At 32.3% G+C, this 12,884-nt stretch overlaps 1 protein-coding gene across 3 annotated transcripts in view; it reads right to left on the bottom strand.

Moving 5' to 3' along the window:
• The window catches only part of LOC117172598, a 45,564-nt gene that overhangs the window by 7,058 nt on the left and 25,622 nt on the right, over nucleotides 1-12,884 (bottom strand). The window lies entirely within an intron of this gene.

Below are 12,884 nucleotides of genomic sequence, written 5' to 3'. Positions count from 1 at the left end.
GCGCACATAGAATAAAAGAAGAACTTTGGTGGCTGCAAGTTTTTTTTAACTTCAACTGGAAAGAACATCAGATTAGGATTTTTTTTTATTTCTTCATCATTTGAAAGTTATGCGACATCTTCCCGAAATTAATTTCACGAGCCTTGCTCTATTAAATAAGTACCATATTGAAGCGATAAATGTTAAACTGTGCTAAGTCTAATCAGCCTAATTTCACAGAAGAGACAAAAAACATTTCTACAGAAAAAAAATACAACCGACAACATTCAACAACATTAAAGTACAACATTTTGTAATTTTGATGATAAAATTATCAATACTGTCAAATACTTGTTAAAATAACTGTAGAATTATGAAAAAATGCAATATTTTGGTATACTTTATTCATTTAGTTTGAATCCGTTTTCACTAAATTAGGTGCAACAATGCGCGAAAATATGATTTTTGAAGAAAAATCAGTTTCTTTAAAAGTGGACTTAGCACCGTCTAGCTATCCCTGATTCATTTTGAATTCGGTTCATGAAATTTTTCACCTTCCTATAAAAATATACATTGCATGGTTGAAACAAGGGAGTGAACTATGTATTTATTGCAGGTATTAAAGTGGAAATTTCGGTGTTCATTTTATGTCACCTACAAATTTTTACCATTATTTTTCTAGATTTTGCTAGAAGCTGAAGTTTAACCATAAACATTAGCCAAAATCTGATATTAGGCCGATCTTTCCCATTCACTAGCTCTGTTTTTATTCATGAAAAAAAACGGACAAATTAATAATTGTCCTAAAAAAAATAAGTACTTATAAAAAAAGTATAAACATTCGAAAACTTGAATATTGTGTTTTCGGAAACAGTTAGCAAATGATGTTTTGACAATTTACTGTTATCCAATGGACTCTCATTGCGAAATTTATAAGATTAAAAAAACTTTAAACACTGATCTCCTTAATTAGGTAGATAAATACAATTTGTTTGAAGACAGCACTCACAATCAGTATTTAAGAACTGAGCTGCATCTACAGTTTTTTATTTTCTGCAGATCTGAAATTTTCTTGTAGCTAATTTTTATTAGCAGAAATTCCTCAAATGCACCAGAAAAAATATGCCAGCTGCACGTTATCACGCATCTCGCGCTTCGCGCTCGATTTTGTCCGAAATGCGAATTTATCTTGATTACACCCAACTCTCGCTTTTAATACCTCCGTTTTTGGCCTTCCTAGAACTGCTGGCGCCCACCGTTTCTCAGGGGAGCAGGGCAAGAGCGATTGCGACAGTGTCTTGGAAGGGCCGCGTGCGGGATTATTCAGTCCAGAATATTGCGCAATAGAATGTATTCCAATTAGAAACGGTTTAGGCGGCCCTGACTGTTTACGTTTCGAAATTCAGTCCAAGGCTATTTTAAAGGCAACCCCCGGCACTGGACTGGAAGCGAGATTTTTTTTATGTTCAACTCTATTATATCAAATGTATATAATATTTATTTCTGTACCTGGATCTGAAGCTGCTTATTCAGATATTTCAAAATAAAGCATACATTTTATTTTTGACGATTACTTTATTATTTGTTTCTTATTTTGCATTAAATTATTCATAATGTGCATTATTATTGAAGCAAAAGTATTTTCATTGTCTTATTCTTATAATTCATAAAAGCCGGCATTCTATATCAAAAGAATTTGGAATGCTTGAAAAAAACTTTATCAAAAAGATCTCTTTTAGATGGCAGTATTTATATGCGTCTTCATATTCTGAATTGTCTACTTAATTAAGGGCATGTGATACTTACAGCTTCCTCGGATTTTTTCCACAAAAATGAAAATTTTTAAAAACTGAATTGAGAGATGCTATAAAATATCATAACGGACGTCCCCGGACTCTTTTTTGTGGGATAATAACAAAAAAATTTATTGTGCTAAATAAAAATTTTATGCATATGCATTATTTTAAGGTTACGTCGTTTTTCATCTCTACCTTTCCGATAATCTGGAAATTATTTATGAAATAAACTTTTTTGATTGCCTGCAAAACAAAGTTAGTTCCGGGAGATTAGTTACTATGTTTATTTGTAAGTCCAAAGTTTTCGGCCAAAAATATTGTGTAGTTTGGAAGTAACGCTCGGGTGAATTGTAACACAAATAACCTAGAAATATACACGCACGTTGTTAGCAATATCAAAAATTTTTTGATAAAAAAACACAAACAAAGTGTGTGGGGACGTTTGTTAGCATGTTCGCTATCATTTTCCAAATTTTGAAGGTAAAATATTTCTTTTTTAATTAATCTCAACAAAAAGTGTGTGGGGACGTCCCTTAGCATGTTCGCTATCATTTCCCAAAGTTTTAAGAGAATATATTTATTATTCTAGAAAAAAATCCGGGGGAACCTAAAACTGGTAAAATCGACAATTTTCTAAGTATCACATGCTCTTAAGTATAGTCAAAGATTAAGTTTCTCAAATCTGTGTAGGCTTTGAGGTACACATTCTCATCGTGACACTCGCACTGCGCGCTCGATTTCCGACAGACATTTGTAAACAGGTTTTGTTGGATTTTTTTCTCGTAACTTTCGTCGTTTTGCCACACATATTTTTTTATTTTATTTTTTTCAACGTTATTTTTCACGAATAAACCAAAAAGTACGCGTCCACATAGTTTGTCCACAAAATGGAATTTTTTATTTTCCATTATTTTTTGTGCAATAAAAATTTGAGTTTTCGATTTTTGAAGAAAATCCAAAAATTGGTTATGATAATCTTGTAGGGCTTTCAAAAAGAAATGTTTTTTTTTCTCTTGACTTTTTTTCATATCGTGCGTTTTTCTGCTTTAAATTATGATTTTCGGTTATTTAAAAGAATTTTGAAAACGCTATAACTTTGAGAATTTTCTTCTTATCGAAAAAAGTACATCGAATTTTTAAATTCAGAAAAAAGTGGTCTCTAAGATTTTCAAAATGCGCTCACTTTTTGAATTTTTATCAAAAATAGCTGGTTCACGAACTTGGCCTTTCTTTTAGGACCTAAAAAAAGTGTGCGAAAGATGAATTTGATTCGTTCATTTTTTCGAGTTATCGTATTTACGTTCGAACTGACGGGCGGACGGACAAACAGACAGACGCCATCGTGAAGAACTGATTTTCGGATTCAGGGGGTCTCGAAATGTGGAGATCCGTTCAAAAAGTGTGATGTCAAATTTCCGATAATTCTAATACTTTCTCAATCATAAATGATGAGAATGTAAAAATTGTTATTTAACGTTATATTGTAACTTGTGTTCTTCTTCAACAACTTTAATTTGTTGGTTTTCAATATTTTTTTTAAAGATTCAAACTAAAAATACGCATGATAACGGAAGTTGGTTCTAAGCAAATTTGTAGAGAGAATTTAGACAAAAAATGTTATTAAATACAATTTCATTGTAGCTTGGTGTCCCTTTTCCAAAAAGTTAATTTTTTATTTTTGTAATTTTTATCATAAAAATATTTTGAATTTGTAGATCTTTTTGGGTGAACAACTTTTGTCTATTAATTTTTTCGTACCTTGTGTCGTTTTTCAAAAAATTTTATTTTTGATTTTTATTGTTATTTTTTACGATTACAACAAACGCTACACTTTTTTTGCAATGGTGACTTTTGTCTATTCATTATAATCGTAATTTGTGTCGTTTGTTCAAAAATTTAATTTTTTATTTCTAATGTTTTTTACGAATAAAACAAAATCTACGTGTCCTATAAGAGAGTGATTAATAACAAATTTGAAGATATTATTTTAGGCGATTTTTCATTATTTTGTGTGATGTGAAAATTTGATATTTTGATTTTCAAGATAATTTCACAAATTATTGCAATAATCTTATATGGCTTTTAAAAAGAAACATTTTTCATTCCTTGACTTTTTTTATATCGTGCATTATTTGGGTTGAAATTTTAATTTTCGTTTGCTTTTTCGTATTTTGTAAGTGCTATAACTCTGATAATTTTTTTTTGTATTAAAAAAAATCATTAGCAGAAATTGTTTGTATTTTTGAGTAATACGAATAACCGTACAAAGAATGTTTGAATATTGAAAAAGTGATCTCAAAGTTTTCAAAATGATCTCACTTTTTGAAATTGTATCAAAAATGGCTGGTTAAGGAACTTGACCTTTAGTTTAGGACATTAAAAGAGTACCAAAGGCCAATCCAATCTGTCGAGTCTTTCTAAAGTTATCGTGCTAACAGACTAAAAGTCTATAGAAAGACAAACACATTCGCAAAAGCCTGTATTTACGATTCAGAGGGTCTCAAAACATAGATATTTGACAAAAACGGGGGGGGGGGGGGGGGGGGGGGGGATTTGACAAAAATCTAATACCTTCTCTGAGGAGAATATAATAAGAGTTCTCTTGGGATTAATACATATGTATACCTATTTTCTGTGCATATAACCAACTGTATTTTCTTAGATACGCAATAAATTGTGTTGCGTCACAACATGGTTTAGAATTTAAGTTTTCATACTCGTTTCAAACGATGAAGTGTAGCTCTGTCTGCCGGAAGGTAGAAGAGAAAGGAGGGGGGGAGGGTGAAGAGTAGGAGCGAGCATGCACAGGCGTTGGGGACCGACGTTGGCGCCAACCAAATCGTCGTTTTCAGTCTTCTCAGTACTCATTAAGTAGCCGTGCAGAATACTGCTATTCGTTCGTGCAGTATTTCAATCATATCGAAATCAAACACTCGGTCCGCGTGGAGCTCCGCCGTAACCTATCGCCTACTCGGCATGACTAGATTACACCCCACTGATTCCTATCGACGGAATCAGGATGCAATCATCGTCGCGATCTGATTAAATCAAATCACTTGAACTTAACCGCGTGCGAGTGCAACGCCACCGCCGGTTCGCCGCAGCCATCGTCAATCGCAATAATTATCAATTCCTCATTGTACTTATGTGTTTGTCACTTTAATAAATCGGGGTTTTTTATTCCAGCATGCCTTTTTCCCTTACACACGTGTATTATTTCAAAGACCTTCAAATCGCGCGATAGTGGATAGGTTTAGTGCTTCGTTATTAATGGGATCGTCAGGGTGGGAATAAATCTTAAAACACTACGAAAAACAACTTGCTGAACCACCTAAGGTTAGGCGAGTCAATAAAACAAATTATAACAAAAATCATTTATATATGAAGGCAATCTTTAAATCAAATTTGTACTGACAGTTTCGTAAGGCATGCGGGAAATGTAAGGGAATATAATCGCGGGTCTCTGCTATAGAAATCTCAAAAAAATCTTAGCAAATACAACTCCTCCTGGAAATAATCGATTGGACACGATTAATAACGATTAAGAGTAATCAAAAGTTGAATCAGTTTAAATTCTCGCTAATTGTGTCAATTGTTTCCAATGAGGTTGAATTGAGTACATGCATTTGCCTGCAATACGCCCTCTGCAGTTTCGTTTGTAACACATATTAAGCGCATGTGCTTATAGGTTACAAATTAAATTTGTGATAATTCAACAAAAATGTTACGTACAAAAAAATACAATGCGTGCTCAGGTGGTATACCGAATGAAAAAGTCAAAAAATATGGGTTAACAAGATGTAAAAATCATACAGTTTAACGATGTGACAGTGATGTGGCATATTATTGCAGAACGTTTATTTACTTCTTTTTAAATTCATATTGCTGAAATTTATTTAACAGAGTAAAAAACCGCTTGTAAATAATTAAGGAAAAATCAAAATCCTGTATAGTGACAACGTAACCCCTAACTCAGAATAATCGATACCCAATTTGGAAACGATTGGAAACATTATAGAAGGCAGGATGGCGCCAATATTTTGAAACTCAGATTAAATAAATTGTAGGTAACTCATTGCATTTTTAATAGGAAAACTTATCAAATCCTTTTAGGTTTCTGGCAATATACCAATTTTGAATTTATAAATAAGTTTGATTTAAAATTCTTGAAAATTTCTAGTTTTAAATATTTAAAATGTTCAATTTGTATGTTTCAAATAATATGGTTTTGCAATACCTAATCATAAAATATTTGAATGTAAAGGTTTGAAATTATTAATTGTTTAGTATTAGTAGGGGTGTGCAAAAAACTCGAACGAGTTGAGTTGAGCGTGTTGGCTTCCGAGTCGAACTGAGCTCGATCCGATTCGGGTCGAGTCGAGATCGAGTTTTCCAGAAGGCTCAAAACTTTACAACTACTCGAATGTCTCCGAGAACTCAAATAACTTTGAGACCTCAAAACTTTCGAGAACTCGAATACTTTCGTGCTACTCGACAGTTTTAGATTCTCGAAACTTTTAAAATTACCAAGAATTTTTTCACACCCGATACTCGGAGGTTTTTTGGATGGCTAATAGCGATTTTCAAATAAAAATTGAAGATTCAAGATTTTTTATCCTAAAATAAAAAAGTTTAGAGCATTCTCAATATTTGCAAAAAAAAATTTCAATCTAGAAATTTTTGTCAAACTTTCTTATAGGTGTGTAGAAAACTTGCGAATTATCCAAAGAAAATTTCAATATCGAAGAAAATGAGAAACGTTATATACTTTTGAAATTAAAAAAGTTATATGCTTTTCAACATTTTGAACATTTTCAAAAAATTGAGAAAATATTTTTTTTTCCATAGATTAAGAAATGTAAATTCAAATTTCTTCTAGATATAAAAGATATTTCAAAACAATTTTCATGAAATTTTTCAAATAGTCCCAAATTCAAAAAGTTAAAGTATTTTGAAAGATATGCAATTTTTGTTATTGAGAGATCGTTAAGCGTTATTTTTAGTAGATACTAAAGATTGATAAATTATCATGATAAACTTTTTCAATTGCACACTAATTGAAAATTTTCTAGATTAATTAATCAAAGTAGAGTTGCTAGAACTGAAGTTTGAACAAACGGAATCAAAGCCTACGGTTTAATGTCTCTATCTACTAAATTAAAAAAAACAAATGTATTTTTTACTGACATTATATTGAAAAACATACTAGTTCTTATATGCTGTTCAAATTTGTCTACACCCTTTATTTTTAAAAGAGAATTTACTCTATTACCTAATTATCGAGGGCGAGAGTCGCAATGAGAATGTAATCTTCAAAGCCGCAGGTGTTCTGAGAACCTTTTTTAAAAGCAAATGGAAAACAAATTCAGTTCCAAGTTATGAATGTAATTCTTCAGAAACTTAAATCAAGCTGTCTATTTAAGTTACAGTATTCATGCCCACGCGCTCTAGACGCACTTAAACTTGTCGTGAAGCGCCACGCGCACATTGCCCAATAAGAATGTGGCGCGCAGTAGGCATATTGTTCTGTATCAGATAGTTAAATGTTCCTGCAACTATGTAAGATAATTAATTTGTACAAATGTGGCTTTGTCATTCGCAATAAAAAGGCAAGTGTCAATAAATTTATTGTTTAAGCTTCATATTTATTTAAAATTAAATACCGAAATCTTTTAACCTTTGACTCACGGAAACCGGTTGGTATAATCAGGAATCGAAACCACTGTTTTGTGAAGGGTTAGGTCCACTTAGAACTTAAAGGTTCAACCGAAGCCTGTTTCCAACCGAACCTTTGATATTTTCCAAAAGGTTCGATTCGGACCGAACCCTTTAGAAAATTTGACGGTTTGGTTCACACCCGAACCCATCCAGAATCCCTTATTATTGGAACAAAGCTAAAAGGTTCCGATCCCTAAATATAATATTTTTTTTTAATTTGGTCGCCATTTCGGATCTCTAGTGTATGCTAAGTAGGGTGGTCCAAAAATGCATTGGAAAATTCTTTTAAATTGTTGTGGTGACACCCCAGAAATTTGTTCGAATCCATACAAAAAAGAATGCATTTTTTTCGTTTTGAAAAAAAATTATATTTAGAGGTGCCACAAGCCCCTTGAAGTTTAACACGTATTTCGCATAAGAAAAAAAGGACTTTTTTGTAAATCCTTTTTAAAATCCGCAATATTATCTCAATCGAGTTGAAACCCAGCATTGCTCTTCAAAGTTAGCCATAGAATATGAATATAACATCGCTTTTCAAACATCAACACCATAAGTCTGTTTTATACGGTCCCAAAGAACCCCCATAAGTGAAAAAATGGGTTTTGCAAGTTTTCGGCACTAATCATGACTTATTTTGCGGATTTTTTTAATGAAAACTGTTTCTGGTACATAAAAGACCATTTCATACTCATAATTAGATGTTCACATAAATTGTTTAAACAATTTATTATTGTCTTAGCCCTTTTCTCATAAAATGGAGTTAGAAAGACGCGGTTTTTTCAAAAATTTTCCTTTTTAATCTACTATTTTCAATTAAAGAGAAGTGATAGTTCATCAATATTAACAATAAGGATTGTTTAAACAATTTATTAGTATTGTTAGTATTATTCGCTTAGAAAAAGTTACAAAATTAAAGTTTAAAAAAATTCACTCAAGACAAATTTTCAATTAAGATAAGTTATGTAATTGATTGTAGTCAAGAAAATTAATTGTTTAAACAATTTATTATTATTAATATTATATTTAAATAATGCTAGAAAGTTGCGTCTTTTACGGAAATTTCTGGCGATTTGTCCTATTTTCAACTAAAGTGAGGTAATAATGAATTTAAGTTAAGAAAAATAATTGTTTAAGCAAATTATTATTTATAATAATATTCGGCATGCAATTCCTACGCAATATATGCAGTAAAATTTTAATGGACAATGTCAGTAATGAGAGGATTTTCAAAGAATGTGGTGTTGAGGAAACAGTATTTAACCAGAGTGAACAAAATTTATTTTCATAACACATGCATCGAAAATTTGACTTTCCATGTCCCCGTAGCGGGTCGAAAGTTGTGTTTTCAACCCTAGACTAGAAATTAGAAACAGGCGACTGCGAAAGTAACTTTACGCCGTAACCGGTATCGAAAGTATATACATTCTACTTTATCTGCAGTTGTCTTCAGCCATTCTCCCTCTTATTGAACCTCGTTTCGAGAATCGTGTCATTCTAACCTATATCTGTCACTGTCTACGTATTTACAAAGAATAACAACTTTGATGAGACGCAAAGAAGTTTCGGACATCTCAAGTCAAATTTTCGATATATTTTTTATGAAAAAGTGTATGCGCAAGTCGGGGCGAGGGAACAATTTCACTCGTGTGATACCTACCCTCACATCGCTCGGGCAGCTAACTTCACCCACGTGCAATTGTCGCCTCTCGCCCCTTGTTGCGCAATATACGGAAATGGTTTGAACATGTTGAAAGAATGAAAGGACACCGACTCACGAAACAAGTATATACTGCTCTCGCAAGATGTAGCCTGTTTCGAGCTTAGCTTTAATGACTTTGTACACTGTTCTCGCGATATAGGACCGGTCTACGCTGATGTCGCAGCGAATCTCTTTCGTCCCCTTGGACCCCGCAACATCAGCGAAAATTCCTGGAAGGTCTAACGTCAAGAGGAACGTCATCGGAAGGAGACACCTGAAAGGAATGTCCTTGAATACTAATGGGCCCGCGTGGAGAGATATACATAGTAGATGTGCTTAGAGTTAAGAGTATGGGTCTTACTATGGGATTGTCAGTCAACCTACGTATTTGTGGGCTAAAGATGATATCAGGTCACCGGGAGGTCCGTTAAGCTGGCAGGACCACATTACAAAAATGAACTGAAAACCTATGGGGAATTTAGGGCTCATTTAGGGCTAATTTATTGCCCCATTGCCAAATTTAATGCTCTTTATTTAAACAAAAAAAGCGGTGGTCATGCTAGCTTAACGTTAAGCTAGCAGGACCACACAGAGAAAGAAACGAGTTAGGCATTATTTCTTTCCACAATAATTTAGGGCTCATTTAGGGCTCACCTAATGCCCTATTGTCAAATTTAACGCGCCGCAATTTATCGAAAAAACCTGCGGTCATGCTATCTTAACGTTAAGTTAGCAGGACCACAAAGAGAAAAAAAACGACTTAGGTATTATTTCTTTCCACAATAATTTAGGGCTCGTTTAGGGCTCACTTAATGCCCTATTGTCAAATTTAATACTCCACAATTTTTCGAAAAAACCTGTGGTCATGCTATCTTAACGTTAAGCTAGCAGGACCACACAGAGAAAAAAACGACTCAGGCATTATTTTTTTCCACAATAATTTAGGGCTCATTTAAGGCACACTCAATTTCCTCTTGCCAAATTTGATGGCACGCATTTTTTTCTTAAAAACCTGTGATTCTGCCATCTTAATGTTAAGATAGCAGGAACACACAAAGACAAAATTATTTGGAAAATATTTCTTTGCACTACAATTTAGGGCTCATTTAGGGCTTACTTAATGTCCTCTTGCCAAATTTGATGGTACGCATTTTTTTAAAAAAACCTGTGGTTCTGCTATCTTAACGTTAAGCTAGCAGGACCACACAAAGAAAAAAAAGACTTAGGCATTATTTCTTTCCACAAAAATTTAGGGCTCATTTAGGGCTCACTTAATGTCCTCTTGCCAAATTTGATGGAACCCATTTTTTTCGTAAAATCCTGCAGTTCTGCCAACTTAACGTTAAGATAGCAGGAACACACGGAGAAAAAAATGATTTGGACAATATTTCTTTGCACTACAATTTAGAGCTCATTTAGGGCTCAGTTAATGCCTTATTGTCAAATTTAATGCTCCGCAATTTTTCGAAAAAAACCTGTGGTAGTGCTATCTTAACGTTAGGCTAACAGGACCACACAGAGAAAAAAACGACTTAGGCATTATTTTTTTCCACAATAATTTAGGTCTGATTCAGGGCTTTCAAAATAAGCATACAACTTTTTAAATCTTTGTTAAACATTGTTTTTAAACAATTAGTAAAGTCAAAAAAAGAACACTTACGTTACCCAACATAATTTCAAGCTCGTTTACGACTCTTGAAATATGTAATATATATTTGTGTCAACTTTTTTTTAAAGAAGTTTTGTGTAAACAATTGATAAAAAAACTTATAATCAAATCCGACGCACCATTCTTTTGCTACTATAAGGGAAAAGATATTTAGGGTTGTAGTTAGTGATGTTAAACTTCTATCGTCAACTCATTATGAAATAAATAACTGTTTCAAGTGTGAATAATAATTATGAGGAATCCATGTAGCTTTTTTCTTAACTTCATTTAAAAAAATGTTTTAACATCATTTCAAAAATAATTGTTTACGTCAAGAAGAGCTTAATGGATATTAATAGACTGTCACTTATTATTCTGATCTCTGTCTAAGAGAATATGTACAGCTTACATTATAAATTTTTATTTACTTCAAAACAGATTTTTTATCATCTTTTGGAAATTCTGCTTAACAGTTACATGTTTTTCAGATAAATTTTCATCATTTTCTAAAATATGGAAGGTTGTGAATTTTGATTGAATCTCTTATGATATCCAAGATTATTCCGTGGGCTTAGTAATGTTGCTAATTTCCTGCCAAGTCATTATCGAATCAACAATACTTTCAACTGCAGCGAATAATAATCTAGGGCCTACGATATCCATGTACAATTTATTATCCACTTTCACAAAAATTCTTAGACAAAGAAAAATACCCAAAATATTTTTTAATGTTGCCCAACTTGTGTAAAATAATTGCACAAAATCCTAACATTATACTGCTTAGAAATCGTACTTTATCGACACATTTCGCTCGTTAATAGGGATCTCTACTTTTAACCGGTGCTTTAGAGACCAATACGTCCAAAATCAGTGAACGGTAATTTTGATTTGACATAGCTTGACGGCCACGAGGAAATTAGTGAGAATACTACAAGTATGCAGCCGAAAGTCATTCTTTTCAATGATAGAAAAAATATGCATAGTATTTCGGATATTTATTTAGCCATACAAGTATACAGTGCAGACTTGGATACAAATTATTTCGTACAATACACGACATACATTTTAAACTTTATTTTAAAGACTTACGTATTTCCAAAAGGTATTATTAACTTATATTAGAACAATCATTAGTACTTATATTACTTGTGTAATATTGATTCTTTTAATAAAAAATTTAAATACTGCCCGCATATAAGAATTAATACTATCCATTTTTCATTTAACAGTTGCACTTCGAATATCGCCTGATAATTATAGAATGCCTGATATCGCTCTTCTTTCAAAATAACACTTACCTATACTATTTACAATATACACGTAACTATTTTATAATTTATTTTCTGCGCTGATACAAATTCTAGATTCCTTCCGGTTTAGAAAAAAATATACTTACTTTGCGATACTCGCGATTTTTAATTTAAAAAGTTCCAATTAAAATTGTTTTCATTTAGACTACATTTTAAAAATAGGAAAACATTTCCAATGGAATGAAAATGAATTAAACTGGTTAATTTCTTAATAAAAGTGTTCAAAATTATATAATTGGAAATTAAAAGTGTTTGAAATTGACAAATTTGAAAACAAAAGCTCTTAAAATTTTAAAAAATGCATACTAAAATTTTGACAAATAGACAATTTAATTAGAAAGGAGTTGAAATTATATAATTTCGAATTTAAAGCATTCAAAATTAATTACCGTAAACCGGGGTTAAGCAGCGCACTTCTAAATTCGATGTACTGAATCTTCTAGGTAAAATATATAGAGACTTGCAACTAAGCAATGTAAAACTTCAGTTCCAAAACCAAGATAAAAAATATCGCGTTATAAGTTCAGAATTAAGCGTACGGCGCCCCTCTCCCATATATGCGTCGCTCCGCAGTTTACATTAATTAGAAATTGAAAACTTTTGTATTTCAATCAATTTGAATTCAAAGTGATAAAAATGTGACAATTTGTTATTGAAAAATAAATCAAAGCGTCTGAAAACCCTAAACTTTTAAATTAATATTTGATAACAAAAAATGATCAATTACATTAGTG

The sequence above is a fragment of the Belonocnema kinseyi genome, chromosome 5 (genome assembly GCF_010883055.1).
Source record: "Belonocnema kinseyi isolate 2016_QV_RU_SX_M_011 chromosome 5, B_treatae_v1, whole genome shotgun sequence".
Classification (NCBI taxonomy): Eukaryota; Metazoa; Arthropoda; class Insecta; order Hymenoptera; family Cynipidae; genus Belonocnema; species Belonocnema kinseyi.
Note: the sequence above shows the minus strand (reverse complement) of the source record. Positions and strands in the feature narration are given on the sequence as shown.